The sequence below is a fragment of the Haliaeetus albicilla genome, chromosome 1 (genome assembly GCF_947461875.1).
Source record: "Haliaeetus albicilla chromosome 1, bHalAlb1.1, whole genome shotgun sequence".
Classification (NCBI taxonomy): Eukaryota; Metazoa; Chordata; class Aves; order Accipitriformes; family Accipitridae; genus Haliaeetus; species Haliaeetus albicilla.
The window spans coordinates 35,278,037-35,294,966 of NC_091483.1; the positions used below are offsets into that span (position 1 = coordinate 35,278,037).

The 16,930-nt window shown below is 37.9% G+C and overlaps 1 protein-coding gene across 3 annotated transcripts in view; it reads left to right on the top strand.

Moving 5' to 3' along the window:
* FHIP1A (FHF complex subunit HOOK interacting protein 1A) overlaps positions 1–16,930 on the top strand; it is a 104,318-nt gene that overhangs the window by 3,404 nt on the left and 83,984 nt on the right. The window contains exon 1 of one of the 3 annotated variants that reach the window (XM_069785163.1): positions 8,305–8,410. The exons of the other annotated variants lie outside the window; for them this stretch is intronic. The gene's annotated coding sequence lies outside the window, so the exon portion shown is untranslated. Of the gene's footprint in view, positions 1–8,304; positions 8,411–16,930 lie in introns of those variants that run through there. 3 annotated transcript variants of the gene reach the window in all.

Consider the following 16,930-nt stretch of genomic DNA (forward strand, 5'->3'; position numbering starts at 1 on the left):
CCCCTCCCCTCTTTTTTTTCTCCCCTCCCCTCTTTTTTTTCTCCCCTCCCCTCTTTTTTTTCTCCCCTCCCCTCTTTTTTTTCTCCCCTCCCCTCTTTTTTTTCTCCCCTCCCCTCTTTTTTTTCTCCCCTCCCCTCTTTTTTTTCTCCCCTCCCCTCTTTTTTTTCTCCCCTCCCCTCTTTTTTTTCTCCCCTCCCCTCTTTTTTTTCTCCCCTCCCCTCTTTTTTTCTCCCCTCCCCTCTTTTTTTCTCCCCTCCCCTCTTTTTTTCTCCCCTCCCCTCTTTTTTTCTCCCCTCCCCTCTTTTTTTCTCCCCTCCCCTCTTTTTTTCTCCCCTCCCCTCTTTTTTTTCTCCCCTCCCCTCTTTTTTTTCTCCCCTCCCCTCTTTTTTTTCTCCCCTCCCCTCTTTTTTTTCTCCCCTCCCCTCTTTTTTTTCTCCCCTCCCCTCTTTTTTTTCTCCCCTCCCCTCTTTTTTTTCTCCCCTCCCCTCTTTTTTTTCTCCCCTCCCCTCTTTTTTTTCTCCCCTCCCCTCTTTTTTTTCTCCCCTCCCCTCTTTTTTTTCTCCCCTCCCCTCTTTTTTTTCTCCCCTCCCCTCTTTTTTTTCTCCCCTCCCCTCTTTTTTTTCTCCCCTCCCCTCTTTTTTTCTCCCCTCCCCTCTTTTTTTCTCCCCTCCCCTCTTTTTTTCTCCCCTCCCCTCTTTTTTTCTCCCCTCCCCTCTTTTTTTCTCCCCTCCCCTCTTTTTTTCTCCCCTCCCCTCTTTTTTTTCTCCCCTCCCCTCTTTTTTTTCTCCCCTCCCCTCTTTTTTTTCTCCCCTCCCCTCTTTTTTTTCTCCCCTCCCCTCTTTTTTTTCTCCCCTCCCCTCTTTTTTTTCTCCCCTCCCCTCTTTTTTTTCTCCCCTCCCCTCTTTTTTTTCTCCCCTCCCCTCTTTTTTTTCTCCCCTCCCCTCTTTTTTTTCTCCCCTCCCCTCTTTTTTTTCTCCCCTCCCCTCTTTTTTTTCTCCCCTCCCCTCTTTTTTTTCTCCCCTCCCCTCTTTTTTTTCTCCCCTCCCCTCTTTTTTTTCTCCCCTCCCCTCTTTTTTTTCTCCCCTCCCCTCTTTTTTTTCTCCCCTCCCCTCTTTTTTTTCTCCCCTCCCCTCTTTTTTTTCTCCCCTCCCCTCTTTTTTTTCTCCCCTCCCCTCTTTTTTTTCTCCCCTCCCCTCTTTTTTTTCTCCCCTCCCCTCTTTTTTTTCTCCCCTCCCCTCTTTTTTTTCTCCCCTCCCCTCTTTTTTTTCTCCCCTCCCCTCTTTTTTTCTCCCCTCCCCTCTTTTTTTTTTTTTTTCTTTTCTGTATCCACATTGTGTCTAAAGTATATGGTGGTAATGGTGAAAACTGGATTATCCTCTGTGAGGGGTGTTTTGGGTTTGGGGTTTTTTTTCCCCCTAAATGGGATACAAAACTTCACAGAATCTGAAAGTAAGAGAAGGAAAATTGGAGAAACTGCTGCTGATGTGGTTTTATTTGATCCTAGCATGAAACCGAGTTTTAGAAATCTATAGATATATTTTCTTTTCAAAAGGTTATACTAATGCATTGATGTTTGTTAAGCTTAAGTCTTCAGATATACAGGCTCTCAGTACTATCTGAAGTATCAATTTCTCTGTTAAACCCTTCATTGGAGGGTTACCAAGATTACTTTGATGTACATAAAGTTTTAAGGCTCTCTTAAAAAGAACTTATTCACAAATACTGCTGTTCCACCCTTGCATATCTTTATTTATTAGTATAGAAATGCTGCTTTTTGGTGCTTGCAGAAGGTTTTGTTGCAAGGGCTTTTCAAATTTTAATTAGGCTTATGGAAATCTTGTTTAGTTCTTTAATGTTTGAGTTGTGTACTTGAGTTTTAAAAAATGCAGGTCTCTGCATCCTGTTATGTTATTTTTGACTAGTAGTTTCTCCCAAACATTCGAGAGATGTTTTCTCTCTTTCTTGTGCTCTATGGCATGCCCAGAGTAGTTATGTGCTGCTCAGAACAGGGCTTTTGTGACTTCTTTTTCCAGTCATCCTTTTTTGTAACAGTTTTATAACTATATTTTGGTTTACAGACACATAAACTCTAAGACTCTTCTACTCAAACGTACTTATTTGGCATTATTGGCTTACTTGTGGTCTCTTCTCAGCCTAATCAGATAGTTATTTAGTGTAAGACTGGGCTACAACCCAGGAAAAATTGTATACTCTATCCCCATTGGAGGAAGCCCCCAAGAAAGAGGACATCAAGGAAGGCTGTTGGCAAAATAGTCCTTTTTGTGTCCTGCTTTTGGGTGTGTTTCAGGTAATGTATTACACAACAGTGGATGCCTGTACTTTAGATATGTTATGGATACACTTCTAATGCTCTGATAGTGTTGAGTCAAGACAAGCAACCTCGGGGTGCTTCCAGAAGAGGCTACAAAAGCCTGCACTTGTCAAAAGCTGGGGCACTAGTGATCTGGAAATTCTGAAATCCCCCCCCCCCCCCAGTCCTTTTTGCAGTACACCATAGTGGCCAAATAAAGGCTTGGAATTATCTGCTGGTATCTGTTCTGTAAGAATTGCTGTACTTTTTAAAACTTGTGTGAACAGCCTCCAGGAAATGGTGCCTTTTCCTGATTGGATTAATCCATTTGGAAAGTAGAGCTAGGACTTCACTGTGTCATGGGGAGCAGGTCAGTTAGACCTGGATTAAGTCTGAAGACTGACTGGGCTGATTTGAAAGAACAGTTTTGAATGCATTTGTGAACACATACAGCAATAAGTGGTTCTGGCATAATTACTCCTGTGTAATAGATATAGACACACAAGTACGTTTTAAAGTGTCAGCTTAAGTTTGGAGGTGTTGTGATGATAGCAAAGCATTCACAGCTAAAGTTAGTGTTACAAAGACAGAGGAGCTTTTGGGAACATATCTTGCCTTACTTTCTTAGGCATTTATCATAAGACTTCCTATTATTATATGTAGGTGTCTTTTAGTAAATGACTCATTCATGGTATGATAAGAATGCTTTCCATTTTAAACCATGTGGCTAAAAAATTCTTGTCAAGGGTGATCCTGAAGGGCATGTCCAGGTGAGGCAATTCCATGTGGAATGGAAGCAGAGCAGGTAAGGTAAGAGCTGGTGATAGTGGTGGTAGAGGCTCAAGGCACACGAAGACACGATCTAAGAACGTGTTACCTCTGATATCTAGTGGGATTACCTTTAATTAACAGGGGGAAGTTTGGAAACATACACAAATTTAGGTCTTTGCACACAGGAGGCCTGAAACCTTAGTTCCATATATATGTGACGGGTTTTTTTTCCTCCAAAATCAACTGCCACCTGAAAAGGAGGAATGAGATCCTCAGTTAGTTTGTGTAAGATGTACTTGGGGCTTTGACTCGCATTACATCTGAATGAAATGCAGCATGTTTTCATAGCAGTTGCAGAATTGGTCCTGAAATTTATTCTGTTTCAAACTGTGGTGGCTCCCCACGGGTGGTAAATTATTGGGAAATCAATTACTACTTCTTTTTTTCTTTTTTTTTTTTTTTAAGAAACAGAAAAAAAGAAAAAAATAAAGTCATCAAATTGTGAGGTAATACTGAATTGCCTACCTGTAGTGATGATAGACCACAGGAATTAATTCTGGTCTAATCCTTATTAGCATTGTAGAGGACATATCATCTGCTTCTGTGTGGGGAAATACATAGCTAGATTAGTGCTAGAAGTATTAGGCAAATTCTTATTACACAATTTTTGCCATTTAACTGTAGAAGCATAATCAAATATCATCTTGTCCCCTTGTAGATCTACTGTAGCCTCCAAACAGTATGACAGACAGTTTTGTTTATTTAAAGAATTGCATGCCTTAGAAGGGCTTGTCTGGTTGGGTTTAAAAAAAACCAAAACCAAACAAAGCAAAAAGGTTTTGTGATAATAAAAACATGTACTAGGTTCTTTGCGTAAATAACTGTTGTTGAAAGACACTTGTGCCCTTTATCCTTCTAATTCTAGTTCATTTTCTAAAGTTGCCTGTATTGTATATTGGTGGAGGGTAGGATTCATTTCTGTGAAAATTTTTATATAAGTAGTTCTAAGGTAGTGACTATTCTAGTAGTAGTTTAGTTTGCCTGGGGAACTGATAGAATGATGCCAGCAAAAGATCTCACAGATAGAGGGATTTCCTAATGTACATTAAAGAAATAAAGCCTTTAAGCTATTGACAAGACCCATATGCCAGTAAACTTTTGAATTGTAACTTAAATTTAACTGTTGGCTGTTTTTATTGCACTGTGTTGATGGTTGAATAGTTGAACTGCTGAAGAATCAATCCCACTTGCATTACAAAATCTTTTGTAAAACCTCAGGTACCCTGAGCAGGAGGGAAGAGAATTTTGTATTTTTTAGTTAGTTTCATTAACAACTAACAGTTAATATATTTGTAATAACTAAACATTTTTCAGATATTTCGTTTTTGACACACAAGTCTAAGAGCAACGAATGAAAAATTGCTGTTGTACAGTCAGGTCCAAAAAGTAGTGGGGTTTTTTATGGAATTGTGCTAACTCATTTGCAGGTTCCTGCCCTAATGCAACAAACCTGAGAGGGAGAGATAATTTGGCTTGCTGCTTCACCACTGTACTGGCATTACATTGAGTAGTGTTTCTATAAGCATATATACCTTGAACATAGAAGGAAAGAAGGGAGCCTGAGTAGGGAGGTGATACTTCTGTAATCACGAAGTTGAAACATCTGTGGCTTGTTACCTTGTTATACTGGACCCATGTGCTTTATTAAACATAGCTGTCCTGTTTCCTCCTTGCACATTTGTGACACTTTTACACTTTGCTGGTGCCTTAAATATGTTTTAGTACAGTGTCATAAGTTCAGTATTCCTGTAAGGAAACCTATGGAGAACAAAAGCTTATCTCCCCTTTTGAGGAACTCCCTTGATTTTCAGTGCTGGACTTTGCTGGAAGTGCATGCTCCCAAGCACAGCGAGATGTGGATTCATTTTGGAGGTGAGGGCTCTGTTCCTCTCTGTGTGTGACTGAGAATTATGCTGGATTCTCTCTCTTGTGTGCCTGATCGAGGTACAGTGATGACAGGTGCTAAGCAGCCAAAGATTTTTCTGCAAACCATTAGCATCTTCAAAAAAGGGTGTGTTGCTCCTTGCTTTGCTCTGATGTTGTTATTGAACCACACAAATGTCCTTGGAATGCCTGGCATGGATTGGGAATATCAGTCATATTGGGACTCATGATTCTGAGTTTCAAAGTAGTGGATTCAACTAGTCTGCTACTTTGAGGTGGTCTTGCCTTTTTTTCTTTTTCTTTCTTTCTTTTTTTTTTTTTTTAATTGGTCATTTTGCCATTCAGTACAGGGAAGCATAGAATACATAGTCAGCAATAGGTGTAACAGGATTGCTTCCTTTCTGAATTGCTGACTTGTGTTAAGATTAATTATGCTTGCCTGCTTGGAGTGGTTTCAGGTAAACAATTAGAAAGTTCTTTATCAGCTCCTTGAAACACTTTCATAGGATGAGGAGTATGTGAAGTAAAATTACATTTTCTTAGAAGTGGAGGGGGAAAAAAAGAGTAATGGAGGAAAATAAACATGGAGGGCAGAAACTGATTTGCCCCCACAGTGATTTCTCTTCTTAATGTTTTGGTCCCAGCAATGCGAACAACATCGGGAGATGTTAGTGTGAACTGGCTGCCAGATAACACAGAGGTTTTATGGGTGTCAGTGGTTACATCTACCTTCAGCAGTATTTTGCTGGCATGATTTTTACAGTGGTGATGTTTGCCAGCAACAGCCCAGTGCTTAGGGTTCTTGACTTGCTAGTGTTGATACAGCAGAACACACAGTAGTATTGAGATGGTTTTGCATAATTTCCTTAGGCTAGATAGAGCTAGGTTTGTTTTGCTTGGATGCCAGTGGAGTACTTGGAAAACTTTTTTTTTTTCCACAAGAACTTTTATTGTTGAAAAAAAAATTATTCAGAGGGAAACAAGTAAGGCAGTTTGGGAAATACTGCATTTATGATGCATGCTATTTGCAAGTTATAGCTTTTGTTAGTAGTGTTGGTTTTAGCAACTTGTTAGTAAAATGGGTAAATCAGAAATGGTAAATCACATCCACTACCCAACATTAAGGACGTAGGGACAAAGGTCTAAGCAAGTGATAATGCTCTTCATTAGATTGCCTACTCCCTCAGCTACAGAAGTCAAAGTTCTGGGCACACAGACCTTGGTTCTGCTGACATTCAAGGCAGCTAAGTTAAAAGGACTGAATTATTTGACTTTTGGTGTATATAGAAGCTATCCGAACACTTTTCCAGGTATTAATGTTTCCTTTAGTCTCTGCCTATAAGAAAAAAAAAAATTGTTAGCAGAATTTGTGGCTTGTATTTGCATGAACTCTTCCCATTAGTCTTCAGTGAAATTCAACAGCATTTGAATAACTTTGTGTGCAGATACATTTTAAAAAGTTCAATGAATTAAAGATGAATGAAATGTTATCTGATTCTTCCTCTTGACAATTTAAAATTCTAATGTGATAGTAATGTCTCCCATTTCATGGATGTTGTGTTAGTTTAGGAAGTGATAAACTATGCATAGCTTAAATTCAGTACGCGCTGTGCGTTACATGTACCTGCTATGGTAATGATGTGCAATGATTCAATAGGTGGAAAGTTACTGTTTGATTTTAAAGTCGCAGCAAGTGTGGGGGATAAAATTTTGTTGTATTGGCAGCAAGGCGTATTCCGTCACTAGTGGTAACATTCATACAGAGTTTTGGCAAACATTTAAAGTAACAACAGTTTTGGTTTAAAAGAGGCACCAACTCAACAGCAACATTTCAGGAGCACTCAGCATTGGGGTCAGTGACAGGAGACAATGTGATCTAAGCAGTTATCATTCCAAGGTCCACTCAAATATTCTGAGATAAAAATATTATTTATTCAAGTACAGGAATATTGGGACAAGGGAGTTAAAAAGCAGTTGATAGCAGAATAAATAAAATTTTCCATTCTAAAGAATTCTACTAAAAGTCTACATGAATAAAAAGGTAAAGAATATTGGTGCTCTCTTGGTAGAGGTGACTGAAGGCTGGCAAATTGGGGAGATTCTCTGGATGAGGGTGTTTGTGGACCCCTAGGAGAAATCATCCAGATCACAGGATTTCAATTACCTAAGAGTGTTGGTTAGAAAGTATGGTGGGATGCAGGTTCCTAGTAAGTTCTTGGATGACCTTGGTAAAGCTTTCCAGGTGCTAAATATGAAGAAAGCAATCAGTGGATAGGCTTTTCCAAGCTTTGTTATAACCAGAAGATAAGTAACTTGTGTGAGAGCAAATGAGAGTCTGGGAAGCAGGATTTGTGCTAAAATAAAACAATGGATTTTTAGAAAGGCAGACTTCATGTAAGTCTAGTTAACATGAATCTTATCCACTAGTTCTGTGTGTTAAGAGAAAAGAAAAAAGTAAGGGGGGGGGGGAAGAGAGAGAGATTGTTCCTTCAGGAAATTATGTTAATGGAAGATATTGGAACTATTCTTCCACAGATGAAAATATGAAAAGTAGTGAGAGGCTGGCCTGGCTACTAGTGAGCTCTTTAACATCAAACACAAGGAGAGAAAGGGAATCCAGGCTGAATTGCCAAGGACAAGTGTAAAAATAAAGCGCAAGCACATATAATTGAAATGCGACATTCAGAATGACCAACTCAAAAAGAGTAACAAGAAATCATTATAGAAATATAATGTTAGTAAAAAGGAAAGGAGGGAAGGTTTGCTGCTGTTTGAAGACTGGAGCTGTGGAGAGAGAATGCAAAGCAGACTGAGGTCTTTTTTTATTCATCTTTCGGAAGAAAGACTGGGATTCAGAGGTGAACTTGGTGTTCAAGGCAAGTGCTAAAACCCTAAGCTGCTGTGAGGAAGGAACGAGTTACAGAGCATTTAGATAAGTTTGAGTTTGAAGTGTTTAAAAAACACTATTGAAAGGATAAGAAATGGCTGATGTAATCCCTGAGCTGCTGCAGGTACTTAACTCATGGAGGATGTGGGTAATACTGTGACACTGAGAAGAGTGATTATAGTGTCTTGTCTTTACAGGGCAGGGGGGAAGTGGAAGTGGAAATAAGCAGTTGTAGACCCAGTTGTTTAACTTCGATTATTTGTTCCAGTATTTTTCCTGGGAATTAAACTGTCCTAAAGCAGTAGAAGATGACAAAGAGGTGAACAGTAACCCATATGATTTTATTTTTAAGATTAAACCATGTTAGACTAATGCAATTTCTTTCTCCAACATGCTAACAGGAGAGGAACAGTTGATCTCTGATAGCTTGACTCTTTCTGATAGAAAATGTCAAAACTTCAATCTTGTTAAAGAATGTCTGGAGGAATTGACTGCGGGTAAGTGCTAAACTGCTTGAAAAACATTGTTTTCTCTAGGAATGGATTAATGAGATAGTGTTTTGGGTTTGGCATGGGTTTTTTTGGTTGGTTGGCTGGGTTTTTTTATATATATTTGAAGGATTTAGGTATTATAGTGGATGACAAGAATAATAAGAGTCACCATTGTTATGTAATTGTAAAATTAGAGATTATTTTACCAAGATATTGTCACAGAATGACTGAATTCTGCCCTTAGAAAAGGATTTTTTTAGTAGGGGTAGAGGGATGGTTCTCAGGTTGGGGCTGAGGTTTGCATAGCAAAAGCATGAGCCCCACAGCCCATTTCCTTACTTAAAACACAGCAAGGCTTCTTTAAAGTAATTACTGCCTCCTGCTTGATAAGAGCAATCAGAGAAGGCCAGGGGGACCAAATGCTTCTCCCCAGGGCTTGCTTCAGTAAACCTTTAAGACCCTTCTAGTTCTTACTGTGGAGTCCTGTGACTGCATCACATATGTCAGAATAGAAGTATATTCTGCAAATTAAATTAAGTAATCTTTCTAGACAATGTTGAGATAGTGTCCCGTTTTGAAGATGGAATTTATTTTAAAAAAAAGAAAAAAGAAGGTAATATGAACACATTGGAGGGAGTCTGGAGAGGAGCAGTGAGAATACCTGGGTATCTGGAGGAATGAGTGAATGAACCTTTTTCTCTTTTTTCTCTTCAAAGAAAAAGAGATAGTGGAGAAATGAGAGAGTAAGGGTTAGTCTAACTATGTGAAATATACATGTTTCTCACAGTGATCTGTTTTCTCTCCTTGGTAAGATACCATTGCATTGGAATGTATTATCAGGAAAAGTTGTGAATGATTTTAAGAATGGGTGATGCAAGCATCTGTGAGTTGTGACAGAAACATGATGGGTATTACCATGGCAGAGGGGGAAGGACTAGATGACTTTGAGGTGATTTTTAATCCTTTGATAGGTAAGTAGGAGATGGTTACTGTGGTGCAGCACAATCTGTAAAATCCAGGGAGAGCACAATATTGAGAATTCCTTTTCTCCCTACCTCTACTCTTATGTGTCATCTGACAGGGAGGATCCAGAAGATATTAAAACATTATGCTTCTTTTTTTTTTTTTCCCTGCATGAGTAGATGAGCGAGACATAGAACTTGACATATCTTTGGCTGTTGAAAAGTAGTTAGAACTCTCTATTAGAAGACAACAACATGAAAAAAGCACTGCGGGCATGCCTATACCCACATTGGCTCTGCAGGAGCAAATCCTGGAACAGGGAGTGCTACAAAATGTGGTGTGAAGATGCCTAGATTAGCTTCAAAAGCAGTTTTCTCATATTTGTATGGCATTGCATCCAAGCCACTGTGGTTTTACTGCTTCCAGACTTGTGCTCATGTCTGCTTTCTGCCACGCAGATTTAATCAGCTTGTGCTGGTGACAATTTGGCAAACTCTTTCCTGTAATCCACTGTATGTTGTAAACAACCCTCTATTGTGCTGCCCTTGTAGCCTGTGTTTATTTGGATGCACTAACTCTTTTCCTTTAATTAATTGTCCAGTAACAGCACAAAGCAGAGATGGCTCTTCACTGTGTGAGATTTCTTGTCTGAATGCTAGGGATAACAACAGTGACACTAAACAAAGGTTTTAATTTCACTTGCATGCTATTGGGCAAAGCTGTGAATAGCAGAAGAAAAGCAAAGATTTGAGGAAGTCCTGCAGTATCGACTGATCTTTAAATCAAAAGCAAATAGGCACAATTTTATGTAAAATTAACAGTTTAGGAGGATGTATCACTTCTATGATGTGTTCTTTCTCTAAATTACTATCATGCATGTATGAAACAGAGCTAACTTTTAACATACTTCCCTTTTAATATTTTAAAGTCCATCTGCTGTTTTTGTGAGATTTTGAATGGCATGTATTGCTACTGGAAGTGTTTGTATTGATTCATAAATCTGTGGACTATGGTTTCTGGAGTTATTTTACTGGGCTTTCACGTGAATGGGAAAGATAAGGAAAGCAATTTAAATTTCCCAAACCACAAGGCTATGCATCTTTCATAATATCTAGCCTGAGTAGTGGTGTAGGTTATGATATGTGGGATGCAATACAGTCTCTAAGGACAACATTCATCTCCAATAAAACACAGTATAATCCTGAGCTCAAAATTAATTGTGTAGAAGAGGATGATGGCTAGTTCTTGGCTACTCGCTTAGAAATCCTTGAAAAGGCTTTTGTCATTCTGACGATGTCCTGTAACCTGCCTGTTAAAAGGTTTGACAGACTGCTCTGCTGTGGGTTGAAGAAACATTGAAAACTGCCTTCTAGTATGATGTTGATGATATCAAGATATAAAATGGAGCATCTTAATTCATGAAGGTTACTAGTATGAATTGACTGGGGTTTATGTTCTAAAGCTTTTCAATATACTTATCACACCCATTTTAGAGCAGAATTTCAGCCTATCCAAGCAATGTAAGCTGATATATATTTCTTCCTGATATCCATATGATTTTATATGGATATATATTATATATTTTATTTTATATATATATTTATATTTTATATGGATATATATTTTTATATCTGGTTTCATTTTTTTGAGCAGCTCCTCTACCATTTCATATTTTCCTCATTTGTCTCAGTTTTCAGAAATGAGAAGGCAGCAACTTTTTGTGTTCTCTTTCTCCCCCTCTGCCCTTCCCCGCCTGCCTTTAGGATACAGAATGCGGGTGTGTATTATTTTTTTTACCTGGTGTGTGGTGTTGCTTGCTTGCTTTTACAAAGCTGTGTATTTGATGCAAAAGCAAAATACTTACTCTTCCCAAAATACATTAAATAAAGCAAGACTCTGCTTGACAGTAATGGTTTATCAGTGCCTAGAAAGAGATCCAAGTGTCAGTGCCTTCTGGAGATATGGATGTATTATTTTCTACCTGGAAGTACTAAATTTTGTCTGGAGGTGAATGAGAGCTGGTAACAAGTACACGGTAGCAATACTGTGTGATTAATATGACTCTTCTGGGCCACAAATACAGGAAGCTCTCTGTTTAATTATAACTTGTGCTTTTTTAAATTTAATTACAGCTTTTTTAATGAAGAAAAAAAGAAGCTGACTGGAAATTGGAATTTCTTTAGATTATTCAAATTCTTGTGATTTTGTATACTAGACTGAGTTGTCTTTTGCTCTCTAATCTAAGGTGTGTGTTTGTGGTTTTTTTGGTTTGTTTTGTTTGTTTTTAAATGAGTTGGGAAGCTAAAGGCACTTAGATTCTGGAAAGTTACCATAGCTTGATGTTAAGGTTTCAGATCCAGATTTTTTTACATATGTGTGGTCAGAGAATCTTTCCATGTTCTGAATGCCTTCTCTTTAAAACCTGCACATAAACTGCATATTGTAGAGAAATCATGCTTTTGTAGACTACAAAAGAACAGACCTTTGTGTTTTTCTTTACTACCTCAGCAGTAGTAATAAAGATTCCTTGAGTCAGTCTTGCAGTACTTTGAAGCTGAAACACTGAATATGTTAGGATAATATGGCACTACTCTTAAATGTATAATATTTTATTAAGCATATAACGGAAAACATGCACTAGCCAGATCAGAAATGGGATTGTTCCTCATACAACTCTGTTCTTCATTGGCTATGGTTTCAGGTTTTGTACCAATTTTTGGTTTCAGGCTTGAGATTCTAGGTAAGAAATGTTCTTCAGGTTGAAGCACACTGGAATCTTTAAAACAAATGTGTTAAGAGGCTCATTCCCTCCCCCTCCCCCCAATTCTGATCACTTGAGGCACCTCCATGGGTGCTTCTTGCATACTCCTTTCCCACATCTGCTGGAAACAACCTTTTTAAGTTTTGCATGATTTCCTTTCAGCATGCTGAAAACTATTTTAGAATTTTACCTCCTTGCTTATAAGACAGAAAAATGACAGCCTCCCTATTTTGAATTAATTTGTGTAGTTTGGAGGAATTTGTTAGACAGGTTAGCAGGATGTCTGTAAAATCAATTCTGAATGCTAAGCACTGTGTAAATGAATAGACACCCTTTTCATACTTGCATTTTTTTGTATGTGTGTGGCCTTGTTACATGTCAAATATAAATTTAATCTAAATGACTCCAGTGTTGACAGAAAGGTGTGGATTTCTCCTTCTCCTTTGCCTTTGCATGTGTTTAGCTTGTTTAACAAGATGTTGTTATGATGCATTTCCTGCCTGAAAATTGAGTTTTGTAATCAGCTTTTTGGCAGCGTAGCCAGCTTTAGCATTCAGTGTCACACCACTTTTTTCTGCTTTTGCATTTTATTATTTATTTTTCCCCCCAGTGGTTACTTTTTAGCCAGAACAGTTTCTTAATTGCCCCAAACATATTCAGTGTGTGATGCACAAGTGTTTTTGAGGTTCAGCATGGATGCAAATATGTTTGGGTTGCAATAATCCCTTTGCTGAACCATGAGCTCTCTATTTGGAATGCTGGGTGTCACGATTGGTTTTTGCAGTATGGACACCTGTCCTCTAAAAAGTGGGCTTGAGACTTCAGTCTTACTTAAAATGTCAAATAGAGGCTCTAGTAGCACTGAGCTGCATTTAGATAATGTGGGCGCTGGAGCATCCTGTCAACATTTGGCATTTCATTTCTCTTTCTTGTTCACACCTATACGGTATGCTCCACAGAGGATGACAGTTGCATAGTATTCCTGTGGCAACCATAGTAATTGCTTACATGTGAAATGAATATATGGCAATTATCAAATGCACTTTAGCTGTCTCTTAGTGGCCTGTAACTTTTGGACAACAATCGTATGTGACCTACATACCCTGTAAGTTGGTGATAGATTACCAGCTGCACACCAGTAAGAACCCAACAGACTGTACACCAGGATTTTCTTGAGTTGGCAAGACTCCTCTTTTTTTGTTTCAGAAAGTCTCCATGTCATTCGGACTATGAGATATGAAATAGTTGAAAAGCCCATCGTGTGAAGAATTTACATTTTCTTTTTTTCCTCTGACTGTAGCAGATATACTGTAGGGTACAGAAAGAGTTGAAGGAAGAAAGGCTCATATTCTCTATGTGCTTAAAAATTGAGCACAGAAACTTCAGAAATCCTTTTACCAAAAAAAAAAAAAGAATAAGGGGTAGAGGCTCCTAGACTTTGGTTTGTCATTGGATTATCTTATTTCATCTTACTCTGCAGTGAAACTAGTCAGCTGACAGATGAAAATTCAGATAAATCTCTTCCCTGACCTGATCTACAAGCATGAGTATCATTTGGTTCTTGATGCATCATCATGCATGTGCCTTTTTTATTAGATAAGCTGTTTTACAAGGTAAAAAGGGCTGGACACTTACGAGTTGCCTTCCCAAGAGAAGCTTACTCTTGGGTTGCAAAAGGGACTGATGAAAGAGCATGAAGGGGGGGTGTGGTCTTCATAGCTTGAATGTTTCACAGAAGAGTTGGCATCATTTGGGGAGGAGATGTGGATGTTAATTGCAAGCTTGACATAAGGAATTTGTGTGCATAAGAGAAGCCCAAGCTAGCTAGTTGGAGGGAGCCTGATGCGTGGGTGTGAAATGAGACTGGGATTAGTACAGACAAGCTTGAAATCTGACAGTATGTTTGGTTTCTAGAGTTGTGTTGGTTACATCAGGTAGGCTATTCATACCAGTCAAATAACACTATAAAGGGGAACAAATATGAAAGGATACTTTACAATAATCACTAGTTCCTGTTTTTCTTTGAAGCTGATTAGAAAACATCTGAATAGCTGGTAGGTATTAACTAAATATTAACTCTTTGGTAAACTCTTGTGCCTTGTTTGTTATTTTTAAAACTCCAAACACTTGCCTTATGAAAATGAACACCATCTTTCAGCAGTCTTTCATAAAGCATGTGTCTGGTCTTATCCTCCCCTGTAATGCTACATATTCATTCTTCCACCTCTTTCTTGATGCAGTTTTTTGCATTTCTTGATGCGGACCCGTGAATGGGAGACTCCTCGTTAAGTTGGAAGTGAGGCTATTCTTCTCATACTAACCTGTGCTGCTCTGTAATGGTTAGGGAGGCATCTGGTTTCTTTGTAATATATTGTGCAAGTTCCCAAAGTATCATATCAAAGTATCTTTAGGAAACTGAGGGGCTGTAGATACACTGATGCTTGACAAGTTAAATACTTAATATGTTATTGTTTCCACCATCTGAAGGAATTAATTGGCAGCTCTGACAGTGTTGTAAATCTGTTTTATTACATGCAAATCATTAAAATGTTTCTGAATGTCAAGCCTTGTCTAGAAGCTTAGCTAGCAGGGTGTTTGTCCAGAAGAGCTATGCGTTCTCAAGACAGATGGCACTATATCCAAAATTGAATGAGTATCAGCTTTTACCTGTACTGAGCTACAGCTAATCCATGGTTCTGTGGCTGTATGGAAGCAGCTTTGATTGTCAAAGTGACTATTTCTCAATCAGTTGCTGTAGGTAAGTGTTCATCAGATGGTTTATAGTGTTAGAATTTAATATCTTGCACAATAAAGGCAAGTCTATTTCTTTCTACTGATAGAAAACAAAAGAACAACTGTTAGTTTAAACTATAGTCCAGTCTTAATCTGTAACTTTGTTTATAGCAGTGTACAGCTTTCAGTTACTTGTTTCTTCTGACCCTGACTTAAAATCTAGCTATGCTAGTGGAAAGGTAATACAGTCACTGATGGTGGGAAGTGACATGAACTAACAGAGTGTTGTGAAGTCTTTCTCTAGTTCCCAATAGTTCCTATTCCATGTTAGTTCAAGTCATCAATTATACTAGTATGTTTGAGTTCCTCTTGGTTTAGCTAACAATAGTAATGCAAAAAAAAAAAAAATTTCTTAATGTAAGAGCTTGAGTATCTAGTTTAAGTTTATTAAGTTTATCTGTGTTTAAGGCTTTAATACCAGTTGGGACTAGAGTTGATAATGTTTTTTTATCAGAAAATATTAATGCATTTGAAATAAGTATGTTCCCATATATTTTTGTTTTCAATTAAACTTTACTAAGGAAAGCATTCCTAGATTGAGGTTGGAATTTCAGAATGAAAAAAAGACACAAAATGGATAAAAGTCCTTTTATTTAGTTTGTATGCTGGGTCTTAGGATCATGCTTCCTTTCAGCTGTATTCTTCCTGTGTGTGTGTTTCTGTTGGTTTTTGGGTTTTTTTTGGGGGGGGGGGGAGGGGGGGGTGTTTGTTTTTTGGGTTTTTTTTTCCTGGTGAAAGGTTTGTAGGGTTTTGAGTTTGTTCCAATTACAAAAAAAAAAAAAAAAAAGTAGAAAAAAATGTGAAGACTCAGACTTGTTGGGGAGGGAAGTATCTTTTTCATTCAGCAGTGAGTTTAATCTTAGGAGCAATCCAGTAAAAACTTGGTGACTATCAGTTACCTGAAATTAATATTATAGAGGAAGATCCTGTTCTGCTGATATAGGTAATTTTTTAAACTGCCTTGAGCTTTACAAAATGTTAATATTAATAGAAAAGAGCTATTACATGATTTAGATTTTACTCTTTCATAATATTCCTTGGGCCAGTTGCAGGTTACGTGGCATGGCCATCTTTAGGAGCCAATGATGTTCTATAAATAATTTAAATAGTTCTTATTTCCAGTCTTATCACTATATAGTAGTGTACAAATTTGCTCTCACTATGATGCTGAGGGAGATGTCTATAAAGGACACATCTGCCTGGCAGTTTGGAGAATTATGAAAGTGTATACATTGCTTTAGTAATGCATAAGACACTTGCTCATTCTCAGCTCAAGACAAAGAAGGAAAAAACTTTCATATATATCACATAATGTGGGCTATTCATTGCAGAGTTTCAGGGTATGTCATAAAGAATGTTTTGTCCAACCATCTTGACTTATTTGTCATTGCTTCTGTCTTGAGTCTAATTAGATAAGTGCATATTTTGCCCTGAAGAATTAAGCACAGTGCAGGGAAGTTAGCAGTGTGTAATGGTAGATAGGAGAGGCCACTGGCATGATGACATAGAAAAGTAAGACTAGTTTTCTGCTAATAGTGACAGCTGGTTTTCTCAACTTTGGTCTCACTGAAATAAAAATAGTAAGTAGGTATCTTTCCAGAATTGGCTTCACCTTAGTACTAAATTAGTGTAAATTCTTCTCAGTAGCAGCCCTATGACACCTAAGGGAATTTGTGACCATTCTGAATAAAGGAGATTTGGTAAGTTCCATGTTAGAAATGAAAAGATTTTATGATAGTCTTTAAAAGAAAAAAAAGTTACTATGTTTTTCATAACAAAAGTGAGTATTATTGACATAATGTTTTTATGTTTATTTTGGAGGAAAAAACACCATTGTGATGGCAGCAAACTTGTAAGGAAAAAGTCATGCTAATACAAAATAAAACTGCAGAACAAAATCTCTAAGGTTCAAATTCTTCGTTGACAGAATATTTTCCCGTGTATCATTGTTCTTCACATCCCAATGTTTTTTTAAAACAAAGATGGTTTTCAGGTAAAGCTAACTTCAT